Source organism: Sebastes fasciatus, chromosome 5 (genome assembly GCF_043250625.1).
Source record: "Sebastes fasciatus isolate fSebFas1 chromosome 5, fSebFas1.pri, whole genome shotgun sequence".
NCBI classification, from domain to species: domain Eukaryota; kingdom Metazoa; phylum Chordata; class Actinopteri; order Perciformes; family Sebastidae; genus Sebastes; species Sebastes fasciatus.
Window position 1 is genome coordinate 11708062 of NC_133799.1, and position 18164 is coordinate 11726225.

General features: G+C 40.4%; 1 long non-coding RNA gene across 2 annotated transcripts in view; it reads right to left on the minus strand.

Moving 5' to 3' along the window:
- Positions 1-838: 838 nt before the first annotated feature.
- LOC141767606 (uncharacterized) overlaps positions 839-18164 on the minus strand; it is a 94100-nt gene continuing 76774 nt past the window's right edge. The window contains exons 4-5 of one of the 2 annotated variants that reach the window (XR_012593893.1): positions 4433-4518; positions 923-2451 (exon numbers count right to left, since the gene is read on the minus strand). This is a non-coding gene — a long non-coding RNA (uncharacterized LOC141767606). Of the gene's footprint in view, positions 2452-4432; positions 4519-18164 lie in introns of both variants that reach the window. The other variant, XR_012593894.1, reaches the window with a different exon arrangement.

Consider the following 18164-nt stretch of genomic DNA (forward strand, 5'->3'; position numbering starts at 1 on the left):
TAATCTGATGAAAAAGTACAGGTAATCCTCGTTATCCACATCATATTATTGTTTGTTTTATAAAAAAACACATTTATGCTCTTAAATTTGAACGAAAAAAAATTATTCTGCAAAATAGGGTCTGTTCCTTTTCAATTCGTTTTTATCCCGCTGCTAACAGGGCCATTGTCACTAAACAGTATGTGTCCATGCTCTTCACTTCACCATGCTTACTGATTAATCCATCCATCCATCAATATCAACCCATCTCCGCCCCGTAAACATAGGTATCATTGATGGATCACCCTGATTTGTATCAATAGACAAGACCTAATCAATAAGGTTAAACACACTAATGTGGTTGTAGAGTGTGGGCAAACAAATGTGAGTGTGAGTGTGTAGAAGGGTGGAAGGAAAAGGCGGGCTGGGGAGTGTTGGTCTGATATAACAGAGTCAGTTTCATCACCCGAGGCATCGACGATGAAGAGGAGGAGGAAGACGAGAAGAGACAGAAGGGAAGCGACATGAAGAGTCTAAAATGACACACACACACACACACACACACACAGAGAGAGACATTGGGTGTCATCTTCCGTCAGTAGCCTGTATGGCTGTGAGTTAGAACCACAGCTATGTGATCATTTACACTCACTGCTGCAGATAGCCAGGGGCTACTGTTCTCTGTGCTCATTTGAGTGTGTGTGCGTGTGCAGAGATTTTGCGTTTCCATACACAACACTTGCTCGAGTGTATTGGTGTGTCTGAAGCACACAGCTGAAGATAAAACAGAAACTCAAATGTTTCACATTCCAGATATATAGTAATAAAAGACACACACTGTCAGAACTGACATAAAGGCTTTAACTGAAGGCATTTCATCTTTATTAAATGTATATAAAATGACAAGAAGCTTTATTTTAAAGACCCCATGTTGTAAAAAGTGCAATTATCATTATAAAGCAGGTTTAAGTGCTATATAAATACTGTGAAAGTATTGAAACGCTCAAAGGAGAACTACACACAGCCCGTATTCAGAAACTGTGTGTTTAAACAAGCTGTCAGGATTTCTGTAATTTTGTGATGTCATAAATCTACAATATATAGACCAGTTTTAAACGTAAACTTTATAAATGTGTCCCAGTTTATTTCCGGTTGCAGTGTATGTGAATCACATCAGCTGACAGGAAGTAAACATGGACCCAAACTGTTGCCTAGCAACACAATTCCATTGAAATGGCTAAAACAGCGTTTCAGACAGAGGCATATTCAGGCAGACAGTATGAGGAAAATTAAGTTTTTTCTTTTAATATTACATCATGTAAACATGTTCTAGTAGAAACGTAAAATACAAGTATGAACCTGAAAATGAGCATGATACGGGACTTTTAACTATTTAGTACAGTAGTAGATACACATTCAACTTCAAATGTGGACAGAAAGACTTAGAGACATGTTTTAGCTTTTCAAAAAGAAAATCTTGTGTGAGAAAACCAACTGTATTACAAAGGCTAATGTATAGTTGTTATTTATTTAAACCTGCAAGAACTGGCTTTCTTTGCCACTTGCAGAAAAAAAAGTTCTGACACAAAATTGACATGTCATAATGTGATGAACCTGTTAGCAAACAGTTGATGATTTACACATCCAGCAGGTACGGAGTAACAATATGATTCATTTAGAGTCGTGTTTGCGCCCACCTGATGACTTTAAGTCCAATATTAACTCTCCTTTTTGCTCTGTTTTTGGTCTCTACCAACTCCTGAGGGAAATATCTGGCTCTTTAGCTGCTAAATGCTCCACTGTGATACTTAGTGTACTTACAGTGGGTTTTTAGAGCATTTTCACTGAAAACAGGCTGAAAATGACGCTATCAGAGCAGTGACAGTGAATCAAAACGGTAAAGTTGTGGGCCAGAAAGCTAAACAATGAGCAGAAACTCACTGTAAAACTCTGTAAATCAGAGAGGAGCTGCAGATTCAGGTGATAATTCTCTATAGGTTCTTCACTACAAGCGACCCCTTTCACATTATCACACTCATTTCACATTTTCATTTGATGCATTATCATAAAATATCAATTATAGCAGCTTTGAAGTTCAAATGCTTGTGAACATTTAATATAAATACTCCAAGTATGTTCAAATATTAATGTCATGTCATAGAACATAGTGTAAATGTGATTAAACTGCAAATCCAGCAAGGAAACCCCCCAAAACAACAGGCATCAATGGCAGTAGGTTTTCATCTGTATTATTACAAGGGTTTTCTCTGCCTGAACATTTTTTTCCCCGAAACCTCAGAGAGCAAAGTGTCCTGTCCAGCTGAAGCTTTCATTTCAGTTCAGTTCAGGTCATTCCCGTTCAGCTGGATTCAATTTAATTCAGTTTGCTTCACCTGGAAATGGTTCACACTACTGACAGCAAGCTCTCATTCACTCTCCGTGTCTTGTACTCCGACTGGCCCGATGATCCACCTACAGAGAGACAGAGAAGTGACGTTAGTGTGTGTGTGTTGTTGAGAGAGAAAGACATACAAGGCTCAGCTGTGTGTAAATGCAATAACTCCAGTTTAATGTGAAAATCTTACATGTCCAGGAAGTCTACTTTCAGGAATAACAGGGTATGAAGTGGTGCTTCTTTAAAGATTTTCTGTTAAAATGCATTTGTGAAGATAATAAATGCATTTTTGTTTACTGCATGGGCACAAAATTAATCTTTAATTCAACCAATGACAGAAATACATTACAAACCCATGTAGACACAGCAAAGGGATGAGGTGTCTGTCAATGTCCTCACACACCCTCTCTAACACGCACGCACGCACACGCACGCACACACACACACACACACACACACACACACACACACACACACACACACACACACACACACACACACACACACACACACACACACACGCACACACACACACACATAAAAATTCAATCATGTCTCTGCTGCAGCCTGGGGGAAACACCGTGTGGAAGCATCACTATAGTGGAAAATCACCTTTTCCATGTTATTTTACACAGTTTCACCTACACTACACTACACACACACACACACACACATACGCTGCATTTACACCAGGAACCAAGAGATCAGATTTTTTTTTAACTCTTTGTGGTGCAGATCTCACACCGTCATGGTTGTCTCAGCCAGAAGACTCAGTGAGGAAAGTGATTTTTATACAACCGTGAAAAACATCGGTGCCTCAAAGAGCTAATGTGACCTTGTGACAATAGATGGTTCGGTGCTGTGAGCTTTCTCAGTGGCGTTCCCGTCATCGTGATACCTGACTTGACTGCCAACATTTGTCTGTATAAGAAATATAATTGATAAGAGGTGCAACAACTTTAAAATACCCTGATGATCTGTGTGATCATTTGGCAGTTATCTTCAGAACATTTGAATGGGTGTGACATCAGCTTTATTGATATACAAGCACTGTGACAGTAAAAGTGCCATCTGACGGCGTGATTTTAAATATAGTGTACACTTAAACAGATATTGATTTTGTTAGGTGAGCCTTTATTTTAGGTGGTAAAATATGTTTTTCTGCCGTCTCCGTCCACAGCACTGTGTTGCTTTGCTCCGGTGTCGGTGCTCCTGTCTGTTTCTCCAACCTGGGGGTGCGCCGACCGTCATCTACTGTAAATAATACACTGACTATGGATAAGTACCTCTTACAACCCCACTTCAAAACACCTAAACTATCCCTTTAAGCTAAAAAGTAATCAACAATAGAAGTTCACTGCTGGACAAATATCCTATGAAACTAAATAAGGAGACATGAAGCAGCAGTGAGTGGAGATCTGTGGTGCTCTGCTAATGTTACAACCATTTCAGAGGCCTGTGGTGTGATTCAACGTGTCAAAGCAGAGGGAAAATAACATGTCGAGCATCTCGTCAAATCGCTCCGGCTTTAAACGGCCTCTCTCCAGAGTGTGTTTAGGAAATTAAGGGCCAGGGATTTTTTTCATAATTGTCTACTTTATCATTTTATTACAGCTAGCTTTCCTCTGATGGGCTCCCTTTATGATTTATCAAATACAATTACTGCGTGACTTATTTCAGGAGCCTCTCCACTGCTGAGGACCATTAATGTGTGTGTGTGTGTGTGTGTGTGTGTGTGTGTGTGTGTGTGTGTGTGTGTGTCAGCTCTGGTGTATTTAAATAGCATTAAGTAATTGGAAAAACAGGAAAAGAGCTGGAAAAGCTAAATTGTCTTTGTGGATTTATACCGCCATCCCCCCAATTTCTCTCTCTTTTCCTCTGTTGCTCTGCCTAAATACTCCGTTTTAAAGGTAAAATAGGAAGAAATGATGTTTGACCTGATACAGAGAAACTCATTTTTCTGCTGCTAAGATATTTCTTCAGGAAAGAAGAAACGGTGGGATAGAGAGAAGGAAAGAATCAGACACACAGAGAAAGAGAGAGAGGTTAATTCCATACCTTCCCCTCCCTGTTAATGAAGTGTAGGTGGCGTTCTGGTCAGCGCAGCTAATTGAACAGCGGAGATTACAGCAGCCGCTGCTCCTCTGTGAAAAGAAGGCCGTGTTCATTAGTCGTTGCCATATAATATTCATTCTCTGTAGAAATGTGTAGATAGTAATCTATGCAAAGAGCCGCTGGGATGATTTTAAAGCTCTCAACATGTACTGTGGTAGCAGTAACAATCATAATGTGAAAAATGACGTGTTTTGGGCTTAACTCCTGCATGGTGCCTCATCATATCTTTACTTTCCTGCTTGAAAATGCATTTATAAAATAATTCTACTCATAGCGTTTATTCCTTGATGCTAAATAATTATATTTTTTAACATTTTAAAGGCTTAAAGTGTGCTCGGGCTGGTGGGCCGTGCTTGGTATATCCTCAACAGATCTCAACATCTCACAAACTTTCTCATTTTACAGCTAAACAGTACACTACAAGATGTTTCTGAAAACATTTGAGGCGAGAAATAGGCATTACAGTAACAGAATATTGATTCATATTTGATCAGCGCTGCCTAGTTTGACCGTTTGATCAGAGTTTGTGAGTGATTGACAGCTGCTCAGAGACGGCAGGCTTCAGCTCGGTTCTGATTGATTGTTTTCCTCCGATCTGTATAAAAAAATACTATACTATTATAGCAGTTATGAACACACCCCTACGTGGAGATTATTGCTACATATCATATAATAAGTAGTGGTTTAGAGAGTAACGGTGCCTACACACTTAAAAGGTTGTTGTCAACGTCTTGCCAAGCTATCTACATATTCTTTTATATTCCTTTTCTCTGCAATTCATTTATATTCTATTAGTATTCTTGTGTCCACATACCATAGAAGAGTGATTGTGGAATAAAAAATGATTCTTACTGTCACATTCTCTGGGGTCAGTAGTTAAATGAATACACTGACAGTGTGAATCATAGAGTATGTTTTCATCCAAATGTTCTGCCAATTTCAAGGAAATGAGTGTGCAAAACAAGATTACATAATTAAAAGAAGCGCCAGTAACCCTGGCAAATTGTGGCGTCGCATTGCTGCCTCTGGCATTTCATGTTATTTTCATGAATTTAATTTGTGTCTTCACACCATGTGACATTCATGTCTGCTGCTTCTTTTATTTTTTTTATGTGGGGGGTTTTGTGGTGAAGTAATGTAATAATGGCTGGGAGCGATATGCTGAAGTCTCTTCTACGCTGGAGACATATAATAAGAAAAGGTTGAAGCAGATATAACAGCATTGTTTCTCAAAATAAACTGTGTCCACCTGCCTGAAAGCAGCAGTGGGTAGAAATGGAGCAGATATTATTAAAGAAAGTTATTTTTATAAAACGATCACTATATCCTGACAGTAGTGCATGAGACAGGTAACCTGAAAAAAAATCCTGTGACTCTCTGTCCTCCGGTGCTCCTTATGGCATCTGCAAGATTTCACAGACCGGAGGAAAACAACCAATCAAAGCCGAGCTGGAGCCTTGCCGTCTCTGAGCAGCTGTCAATCACTCCGATCAAACAGCTGATCAAATATGAATCAGTATTCTTTTACTGTAATGCCTATTCCTTGCCTCCGATGTTTTCAGAAACATTTTGTAGTGTACAGTTTAGCTCTAAAATGAGAACTTTTGTGACCAAGCAGCCATGTTGAGATCAGTTGAGGAAATACCAAGCACCGCCCACCACCTGGAGCACAGCCAATAGGAACGCTCTCTCTGAAATGACCTGTGATTTGCCAAAGTCTCTAGGGTCACTAGATTTTTTAAGGCCTGAAAACATCGCCATGAGGAGGTGCAGAAGTCTAGTTTTCTCTCAGAACTTGAATTACAATATGCTGAAAGGTTATTATAGAATTTTTGCCCAATGATGCCGAAAACATATTCTGCCTACTGCAGGTTTAACTGCATCTTCCCTCTGTTGGTTCACCATTTTTTTTAAATATAAATATGTTTTAATGTCTGGGATTTCTAAAATAAAATCAGGTGGATGGGACGCCGACCAGGCAGCCATGACGCTGACCCATTCATCTGGTTTCCTGATGCTGCAGTCGCTGCAAATAGAACTCAGTAGAAACCCAGCACGTCTTTATCAGGACAAAAACAAAACTCCTCTCTGCTTCTGTCACTTTTCTAACCCCACCGAACCCTCTCCCCTCCCCTCATACCCTACCCCCCCTTTCGGTTGCCCGTCCAGCTCTCTCTCTCTCTCTCCCACTGTCTCGCGCTGTCTCTCTACCTCTCTCACCCCCTCCCTCAGGGCAGAAGTAAACCACGCCTTGAGGCCCTGCTCCCATTGTGTGTCCTCTGCTACTTCTGTTTGGGGCCTTTGTGTGCCGCTAATCAGCCGTGGGGCCATGCTCGGCCCCGAGTGTGTGTCTGCCAGTGTGTGTGTGTGTCTGTGTCCCTTGCCCTCATTACGTAGCCACACTGGGAGGCCAGCATGGGAAGTTTCTGCTGCACTATACACCTCCCTCCATCCCTCCTTCTCTCTCTCCCTCCCTCTAGCTGTCCATCACTCCACCCCCGTCTCATCTCGCCACCCCAAGACTCAAAGCTACACTGGCCATGGGTTTTAAATAAAACTACACCTGTTCTAGCCTAAATCAAGCATCCTTCTTCTGAAACAAAACTTCTCCCAGTCCTAAATATTTGCTCAAATTATTATCAGTATTATTTTGATTTCTACTGGCTTTAAATATTCAAAGTTTCACATGTGAATTGATATTCAAAACGTCTTCCAAACAGATTTCTTCTACCTCAACACACCGTAAGAAGGTAATTAGCTTACTAAGTATTAAAATTCTCAAAAGTAAAAGTTGCTTCCTGCTGACATTTTGTGATGCCAATGTGTACTTGGCTCACAGAGTTTGAGCCATTAACTGCTTTGAAATAAGCAATTAATGACCTTTTGTGAAATATCACAATGGACGCACGATTATAATTTGTATGTGGCAATGTATTTTAATTCAGGTTTCAAAGGGATTTTGTATTTACTTTACTTACTGTACATGGTAGCAAGTAAAAACAAAACATTTTAGCCTACACTTGTGAAAAACCTTAAATACAAGCCAGATTAAAAATGCTCAAATAAAAAGTTGAGCTTTCTGCTGAACAATGCAGTCAGTGCTGCACATGGCCGCTGTTTTTTGTGTATCTTCATGTATTCTGTACATGAATATATACATTACATTACAGCCTGTAAACACCATCTATCTATCTGCTGTTGAAGGCCATCGAATTTGGCTAAAATCTCTCCTTTTTGTGTGTTTTTTTTAAAGGTCAAATATCATGACCTGTTTAACAGTTGATCAAACTTTGACCAAAATGTTATCTATTAATGTCAGTAATTAGTTTATACTCCATTCCTGCTGCCTACAGTAAATATCACTGACATTTTCAAATCAAAAATTGCTATTTGAATAGTTATATAGGACATGACAGTATGCATACTATTTCGGGAGTATGCATTTTTAATTGCAGCAAACAATTAAAGTAATCTGTGGGTGTGGAATAAATAAGTATTAGAGTTTGAGCTTCTCCCCTCGGGACAGAGATTACCAAATGCCAGGTCTAACAGGATTCTTTTGTCTCTCACGCCATCAAGCTTTTACATGCTCAGGATGAGTCAACTGATGATCAGTAGTTTTCCACATAACACTGGTGGAAGACAATGGTGATATTATGCTGTCAATGAACAGCATTGTTTTAGGTTTCACACATTTTTTGTAATTTTTTTTCATGGTGATTAGGTGATAATCAGCAAGTAACTTATCTTAAATTTCTTTGGAATTACTGCCAAATTACCCCAATATTTAACTCAAAATCTTTCAAAAATTACTTTATTATAAACATTATTTAAGTATTATATTCCGCTATTTCCCAATAGCTGGTAATTTATTTAATACAGTTCCAGGATAAGAATAAAAAGTTAATTGATATGTTTCATTTACATGTCTGCTGATAAATAGATAATAATTAGCAAATAACTTATTTGAAGTTTCTTAAAAAACTCCTGAATCATTACATTACAGTAGCTAGCAGGTTACATTTGTGTAGACAATAAGTCACACAATGTTGAGATATGTGCCTGATCAGAAGTGTCTTCTATTATGGTTTTCCAACTCCGATGAAGAGCAGCGCACAGCCGCTTCTCAAGCCTAAGGGCCCTATTTTAACCATTATATGCTATTCTAGCTTATAATGGTTAAAACGTGTTTTAATAAAGTAATTTTTGATATATTTTGAGGTGAATATTGGAGTAATTTGGCAGTAATTCCAAAGAAATTTAAAAATAAATAGGTTATTTGCTAATTATCACCTAGTTACCATGAAATGAAGTGTTATCCAAATTTCTCATTTGGGACAGTAAAGTTGAGTTATAAATGTTTTCCCTCTCCATACCAGGCTCAGTATGAACAGAAAGTGGAAAAGGAACAATATCACAGTACACGACACTCGCACTGTTTGCTTGGCAGGTGATTCAACAGTGACAAGAGTTCAGAACAATAATGGAAAGTGAAGAAAAACTGATAGTTTAATCAGTCTCACGTTATTATAATACATGAATAAGCTGGACTGAGTGAACTGTCCGTTGCTCATTATTGCTCCCCTCTGTCACCAGCTGGGTGCCCCCTCACCCTCCTGTTACCCTACCACTCCTCCTCCTCCTCCTCCTCCTCCTCCACTTCACCTCCTTCTCATCTGTCCATCCCTTCTTTTCACTCTCTCTCCCCAGTTTCCCCTCCTCCTTCTCACATCCATGATGTATCACCTGTCCGTGTGTGTGTGTGTGTGTGTGTGTGTATATCGGTCTTGGTGCCCGATGGGGTTTTAGCCACTGGAGCTCTTTGACTTGAGGACAAGCGTTGTCTGTTCATCGCTCATCTAAACACACACACACACACACACACACACACACACACACACACACACACACACACACACACACACACACCCTCTCTCTCTCTCTTCAGTCAACAGCTACACTCCTATCTCAAATTTCAGTGTGGGACAGAGAACATCTCTCTCTTCTCTCTCTCTCTCTCTCTCTCTCTCTCTTCTCTCTTTTTTCCCTCTCTCAGTCTTCCCTCCCTCATTTCTTCCTTCACCTGAGTTATCACACTGGTTCGTCAATTTACTGACCCATATTCATGTTACTGCACATAATGAGGTTGTTACTTATATTTATTACCATTTCCAGCTCGAGAGAGAGAGAGAGAGAGAGAGAGAGAGAGAGAGAGGGGGAGAGAGAGAGAGAGAGAGAGAGAGAGAGAGAGAGAGAGAGAGAGAGAGAGAGAGAGAGGGAGAGTGGGGGGAGAGAGAGAGAGAGAGAGAGAGAGAGAGAGAGAGAGAGAGAGAGAGAGAGAGAGAGAGAGAGAGAGAGATCCTTAGAGACTACTTGAGAAAAACGACATATTCCTTCACTTTCTCTTTCCATCTACTGTCCCATCACAGGCACTTTTTTTTATTAGTAATTCATGGTCAAATTACTAGTTAGGACATGAGGACGGTGCCAGTAGAGGATGTGTATCACTCCTATTTTAAGGGCGCTTTCACAAGCCATAGTCCATTTGGCTAGTCTGAATCGGAGTGAAATTGATACTTTTGGTTTGTTTTCTATTTAGTCTGGTTCGGTTTCACAGTGCACAAAATCAATCAAAAATTAAATTTGCGGAGAGACGTGTACGGAGCAAATTTATCTTCTGAGAGCTGCCACTTCTATGCAGGGCGGTCTTTGATATATATTGCTGTGGAATTGTTTTCACTGTGACTCGGCACTGATCTAACGCTACTGTGCGCACAAATCCCTTCTCCTTCAGTTTATCTCGAATGACTTTATAAACATCACTATTTTTGTGGACTTTATTTAGCGTATTGTGTATTTTCTTTGGCCCAGAAGAAGTCCAGGTCAGTCCTCTGTCATGCATGTTAACCTGTTAATCTCAACAAATGCCTGCGCAGGCAGCCTGCGTTTTGGTTCGCTTGGAAACGTCTGATCACCTTTCGCAAGCAGTCTCAGCCCAGTTGTTTTGACCCACACCAGAGTACGATTACTGCGTTCACAACTACCAAACGAACCGCAGCAATTAAAATGGACCAAATGTTGGCTTGTGAAAGCGACCTAAGATTCACAAGGCAAACTCTCATCTGTCCAAGTGGAGCTGCAGAGGTCAACAACAACCAACCTTTAATGTGAAGGATGTACTCTGAGGTCTTTCCAGACAACCGAGTTCAGCCCACTCCTGTGTAACTGCGGTTATTGCACTAATCCACCTGTCGATTTCAAGCTCCATCTTTCCCTCAGTTGTGAACTAGACCCAGAGATTCTTGAACTCCTTACACTTGCTACCAACTCACTCCTGATCCTGAGACAGGAAACACACCATCTGACTCTCATCCCAACTGCTTCACACAAGCGATGAAGCCAACAGTATTGCATCATCTGCAAAAGGTAGAGATGCAATAGAATCAAGAACAAATAACAGCCTGGGTAAAGCCCAACACCCAGCTAGAACATACTTTATTACCTATGAAAGGGCCGAGTGACTTGGAGCAGCGGTCCTGGTAATCCAAGGGACATTGTCGTATGCCTTCTCCAAGGCCCAAAAGCAAAGGGCAATATCACTGCAGGGACTTTCACAGATCACCAAGAACCTTTTGAGGAACTCCAGCCGGAGGAACTAGGAACTAAATTTAGTTCCTCTACACAAGTTCAAGGTAGTACTTTACAGTGGTTCAGGAAATACCAGGGCAGGATTTGCATGACTTATCATTGTTGACTGATCAAATACAGACTTCTCGGCTGCTATAATTTCTGTACTGCTTCATTCACAGATGAGAAAGTTGTGTTTTAAACGTTTCCGTTGTTCCTTAAAAGACATTCCTAGTTTAGTTCTTGAGAGTAGTTAAACTCCCATAACCCCACCAGCGTCCTTAAAGGAGTACAGTCTCCTTTCCTTGCATTAACTTCGCCAAGAAGACAGAACGGTGATTACCAAAAACAGCAGCAATAACTGGAGCAAAATACGAGTTTCTCAAGTTTATGTGAAATACTTGAAAATACAAATAGCTTTTACGTGAATATCTGCACTGAAAACCCAAGATGGACCCGAGAGAAAGTCATGATAACTACCTTCCCGATAAACTAATGCTGTGAAGGATTTACACTGGCTAAAGGTGACAAAACTGCTATAACCTTAAAACATAAATCTCTTTAGTTTGGTGCATGGAGGGCAAGATGGGAACTCTGTGTGTGTGTAGAAATAGATGATAATTAGTGTTGACTCAAGGCTTCCCTGACCATAATCCCCTGAACAATCTACACTCATACAGGTCTTCACTAAAAACCAATTATCAACAGAAGACGAAGAGAGGTACTAAATTATTATTAGTATCTAATAACAGTTAAACCTCTTTTTACGGTTGGTGAATAATAAGTTGTCTTTTACAGCCTTCGATGGACGAAGTGTTTCTATTAACACGTGAAAATAAAAAGAAAATATTAGCAGTACATCTACACTTCAATCAGAGTTCATAGTGCGTCTTTTACATTAACGACTGGTTCATTTGTGTTTTATAGAGTAAGTTAAATAGCACTACCAGCGTATAGCTTATGCAAAGCAATAATTGATAATATGGTGGACTTGCTGCTCTCAAAAAACATGACATTATATTTCAAAAGCCGCCTGTTTATGCCAGGACAACCCACGCTCTTAGAAATGGTAATTGAGCTTTGGTTCACTTTCATGGCTAATTACCCCTGTAAGACTGTCTCTGCTATGTCTTTTGTATTCATGTGTGTATCGGTTTCAATATGTAAGTCCAGATATTGTGTACAGTAGATCCAGTATGTGTCACTGTGGTATTGTGCAGTCCTCGTCCTCTGATCCCCTGTATGGTTAGCAGATCACAGAGCTCTGAAGGGGCTTTTGCAGCTTATTCAAGTCGGCCCGGTATACCATGTGAGCTTCTGTTAGTTTAGCTTGTATTGGCTTGTAAGTGAAGATCTAACATGAAGAATAGAATCAAAGGCAGTCACTCCATGCCCATGTTTGACTATAATGATTCAGCTGATATGTGACTTTGCTGCCACGTGATGAGAAAACCCCATAATCTTTCCACTTCCGACACCCTCAAGCCAAAATATCTTGCATCTTGCATATAACATATCTCATATCTCAGTTTGAGGGTTGTCATGACATCTACTTTGTGTCCTAGGGTTACGAACACCTCCACACCATAAATGATTTGCAGGTGCATGTCTGCCACTGCTTTCTTGTTCCCAATTCTATTAGTATTTCATATGGACACTTAGACTGCAGAACAATAAGAAAGTAATGTGCAGGTATATTTGACACTTTTGGTGCCCGCTTGTTACATGCATACAGTATCTTTTAAAAGTAATGTAGGTTTACTTCATGTTTAGGTTCACTTGGTTAAGATTAGGCAACAAAAGTACTTGGTTAGGCTTAGGAAAAGGTTGTGGTTTGGGATAAAATAAGTACGGACGTGGCGTAAAGTAAGTGTTAAGTACATAAGTTACGCAGTGGAGTGGTGGTCGTTGAGGTGGGTGTACTATAGGTAGATGGGTATGTTACGGTAGGTTACTAAGGAGGAAGTGGGTATATTCTTCTATATATTCCAATAGCTTTTAAGCTGATAAACTGATAAGTGGGTATACTGTAAATTACCAGAAAAAGAGGTGTGCATACCCCGTATACCCACATATACCCTCCACTACGCCACTGAGGTTAGGGCAAATCTAGTACATTTTAAACGTGACCAGCTGCCATACCTTACATGATACTGTTCAAACATCTATGACAATTCATGCAACTGTCAGACTTGTTGCTGCAAAGTAACATTATGGGTACCACTGTAAAAGCTTCTGCAATAACGAAGACTGTAAATCCATCATTTTTAATATCCTGTTTGTCTTTAGTGTTTTATATTATTTGTGATCAAAGTGCTGAGACATAAAAAGAGATTCTGGCTTCTTGTATTTTTTTAAAATTTATAATTATGCAGGATATTAATGGTATTTTGTTTTTGAAATGATCCTGGCATTACATGTTAACAAGACGCTGGTATATCTCCAGCATGTTAACACTTTCTCATGTTACACACATGGAGTTTTGGTGAAGATGGAGGGTGGAAGGAGGAAGGTGAAGGAGACACACTGAAGTGAGTAGAAAGAGGGGAAAAAGGAGAAGACTCGAGTCTCTTGCTTCATTCCCTCCAAACTTGTAATGGCGGTTTGATTAGCAAGCATGTAATGTACTTTACCCCCACGGATGGAGACGGGGTGGGGGGGTGGAGGGTGAAAAGAGGCGAGGGATGGAGGGAGAGGTATAGCAGGAAGGAGGAGGAGTGTATATAGGCTGCCCTCTCAGCAGGTCTCCTCATTTCCCCTCCTCCCTCCACCTCCTCCTCCACCACTTTATTCCTCAACTCCCTCAGAACAGGACAGAAGTTTCCCCCCTACTCAGAAACCCTAGCATCACCTCCTCTGCCTACACACACACACACACACTAAAGCCTAACGCCATCCCTCCACCACCTCCTTCCCCCCTATAGCTGCACCATGCTGTGTAAGCGGTGGGTGTGGGTGGGGTAGGATGGGGTTGGAGGTCAGAAGCAGGAAGAGTTTTTTTTTTTGGGGTCGCCCACCCCCGTTAACAAGCTGCATACAGGAAGTTGTTTGTGCACAGACACAATACAAGTTTATTTGAATCCAGCAGGGAAAAGTCGGCTGTGTTGTCACTCAGCTGGTTTGAGGGTTAAAGGCTAAAGAAAATGTTGAGGTAGCATCCATCAGTGTGTTGCTTTAACTGGCAGAAAAGATCAGGAACTAATAGTCATCAGAAAGATAAGCATATCTAAACTTCCACTTAAAAAGTTTTAATGATTAATAACAACTCAAACCACTAAAAATCCAGTTTGATCCTCGACGTTTACTTTATTTAGAATATACAAATTTTGACCACTGTTTTTCTAACTTTTGCACAACTTTTAACACTTCTTTTGTTACAGTATGTCCCAAATGTAATGTCCTATTGTACTTTGAATTATGGAGGCAATGACAATGCAGTTCTTGAGTCAAAATGAGTTGTTAGCCATGTTGGCTTCTGTCTATTAAACATCACTGATAACCAGTTATTACAAGTCAAATTAATCTTAATAAACATTCAAAGAAAACTTCTTTTTAAGTCTTATTTAATATGTGAACAATACAATTTCCCTTTATCCGTCTGTGCCTCCCACCACGCCAGATCAGTGTTTCTCTTCCCCCCTCTGCCTCGCTGTGCTGTCGGCTCCGGGTGTGAGCAGAACAACGTTAATGTGTGGAGACACCTGACAAGCCCACTGGCCTTTAGGGCTCAGCCTAATCACTCTGGACCCAAACCCATCGGGAATTAAACCTGCAAAACCAAACAGTCACTGTGGGAGCTGGCTGGCATCTGCTGCAGCCACTCCAATGGCTGCTGAGGGGAAAGGACATCGCACGCTGCATGTCGGTGAAAATGTGTTGTTTAAAGAGAACGAAATAAGCAGATTTATGTGCAAACCTGCAGTGTAAACAATAAGGTTGGAGACATAACTTTTAATTGTTAATTTTTTTTTTTAAGTTATAGCTTTTCCTAAAAAAATAGAGCATTGGAAAGCCTGAAAATTAGGAAATGTTTGCATTATTTGATGGTTTGTGTCACTCCTCCTGCCATGTGTGAATGGAATTAGTCCAATTATTGCAAATTATTTAATTATTTTACTGAAGCATAATCCATCATGGGGAACTTCTACATCTTCTACAATAGAGTGCTACAGGGATGATGCATTTTTGTAGGCAAACCAGGAAGTTAGCATCGCCCTGGTTCCCTCAACAAAAAGCCAATGGGATTTTCTCATTGGGTTTTGGATTATTGCAGAAAATAAGCTCTGTGGAAAACAAACGTTTATGATACTTACACGTTTTGTTCAGCAAGATCTTTACAAATGAACACCCCTTTTATGATTTTATGAAGTAAAAAGCTAACGTTAGGCTATAAACGAACTACACCACGGTCGCATGAACAGGAGTATACACAGCGAGGCTGTAAAGGCGGACGAGTCGGCGTGATGACGTTGAGTAGTCTCATTTAGCCACTTGTTAGCAACCGCCTTTTTTAAGACACGAAAGGCTTCAAAATTCACGAGTGGGATATTTATTGATGTATTTTATGTCGTAGAACAAAAACATTAAAATCTCTTAAACTTGTGTTAACCACAGACTTTAATTCAGGCATCTAGCCATTCAAAAAAAACATTACTTTCCAGAGGAGGGAACCAGAAGTGCTAAAATGTGAACTCATTTCCGTGTTTTAGGACTCATTCCTGTAGCGCTCTATTGCTACCTCTGTCTGTAATTCTATACAGGACATTGCTTTGATGGTCTGACAGCATTATGGTCTCAGGGTTGAATCCTGCACACATGCAAAAACAGATTTATGTGCCATTATATTAAAAAATTTCCAGAAAGTTATAATTCCGTATGACCAGGCAGAGTCTGATAAATGCGGGCTTATACACTAACATGAAGGAGGTTTGACAGCTAGAGGCCAAGAGTCAGTCTGAAGATGTCGCTGTAATGTGTCTGAACCGACATTAAAGCTCTTTTGCCACCGTTCAGAGTACAGTAGTGCGTTAACTTTAAAATTAATGGGGATTTTCCAGTGTTTAAAGTACAGTAGCTTGTTAACTCCCGTATCTGTTAAGCCACGCAGGGCCCCTCTCCACTCTCTCCCTCTCTCCAGATGCCCTCATTAATTTTAGATTGGCTCTAAATGAGTCTCCTTCATCGCGGCCGAGGTTTTCTAAATTAGATTCATTTATATTTAAATTATGAAACAGGCGTGGTTAATGAGAGAATCATTATTTTTGGGGTTATTTCAGATGGGCTGATAGTTGGGCAGCTCAGTGCTGTGTGAAGTGGAGCCACCAGAGGATGCACACATGATGTGAGAAGCACAGAGTCTCTGACTAACATCACTAAAATCACTTATCCACAGAATTTCATAATAAAAGCGATGGAAAAAGATGGATTAATTGTCAGTGAGGTAATTTTAGCAGCACAAGCACTGTTTGAATTAGCAAAAGAAGAAGAGCTAATAAGGGACTCATGAGACGTTACAAAACTTCTGTATAAACACATGCAAAATGTTTTATGTAGGAAACAAACAAACAAAATTGGACATTTTTTATGGTTTTGGTGTGACCCATTTAATGTACTATATACTTTTATTTCTCTGTCTAGGTTGAAAGATCAAATTCTTCACTGGTTAAAGATAAAATGTGTAAGTTTTCTGCCTCTTATGTGGATTATACAACACGAAATCTACCTGACTGTCATACAACATGTCCTTGTTTGTTTCCATTGCTAACACCTAATTTAACACTCTTAAAACTAATGTGTCGTGTTCAACACATCTGTGTCGTTTATGGCACATGTGGTGCCAAAAACGCATTACAAGACACACACGTTGACTTAACAGGTGCCTCTACCGACACATGACGCCCCGACAAAAGCAGCAGGACGCCTCTCGACCTAAACTGCTAAAATTGGAGTGTTGGAAATGTCACATCTGAGGAAAAGAGGACGTGAGGTGGAACAACAGAGCTCCCCCCCCACCGTCCCCATGAACCCATCCATCCTCCTCATAAAAAACACAAATCACACAGCGCTTTACAGCTGTACGCCTCCTTACAAGGCGTCTCGCAGCTCTCGGCGTCCTATAGCAACCCCCAGCTTCTCCCCGCCAGGAATTTGACTGTTAGGAATCTAAGTGCCAGGCGTTTAAAACCTGAGGAATGCTATTGTTCTGGTCACAGCTGCACCAGCGCTGGCCTGGCTACTGCTGCCACTGTGTGTGAGTGTGAGGAAGAGGGGGGGGGGGGGAGAAGGAGGAGGAGGAGGAGGAGGAGGAGGAAGGAGGGAGGAAGGAGTCCAAGGTGTGAAAAAGGCAACTTTACGTGTTTACAGTGCTCTGCGGTCTCATGACAAAGCAGAACATAGTTGACAGCGAGTTGACACATTCCGCAGGCCTGGATGGTTGCAAAGCTCTCTCCACCCTCTCTCCCTCTCTCTTCTATCTTCCACCAGCATCACATGACACACTTTATGTCTATCGCTTTCTTTTCAAATCAGATAAATGTACACAACACATCTGCTCAGAGTTGTGAAAAACACTGAGGTAAGGTATGTAGAGAAAAAGTTGAGGATTCAGTTGTATGTTCAAGTGTACTGTAGTTTAGGATGGAGCTCTTTAAGTAAATATAATATGTTTTAGTTTGTAATGGTGGATGACAAAACATATTAGAATCAGCAACAGATGGTTTTATTTGTTCATGTTTTTTAGGTGTATATCATTTTAATACATCTTCTTAATTCTTTTTTTTATGAGTGTCTCTTGTTGACCAAATAAGACTGTAGGCGCAGCTAAGTCAAAACGCTGCCGCCAGAGTCCTGACAAGAAACAACAGATTTGATCACATCACACTTGTTTTCACATCTCTGCATTGGCTTCTGGTTAATTTCAGAATTGATTACAAAATCGAACTTATTGTCTATAAATCTTAGTCATCTCGTACCTGCTTACCAACTGTGAGCCTATTGTATGTTTTAGTCATCTAGCAAAGGCCTTTAGGTTGTTCCAAGGGTTAAATAA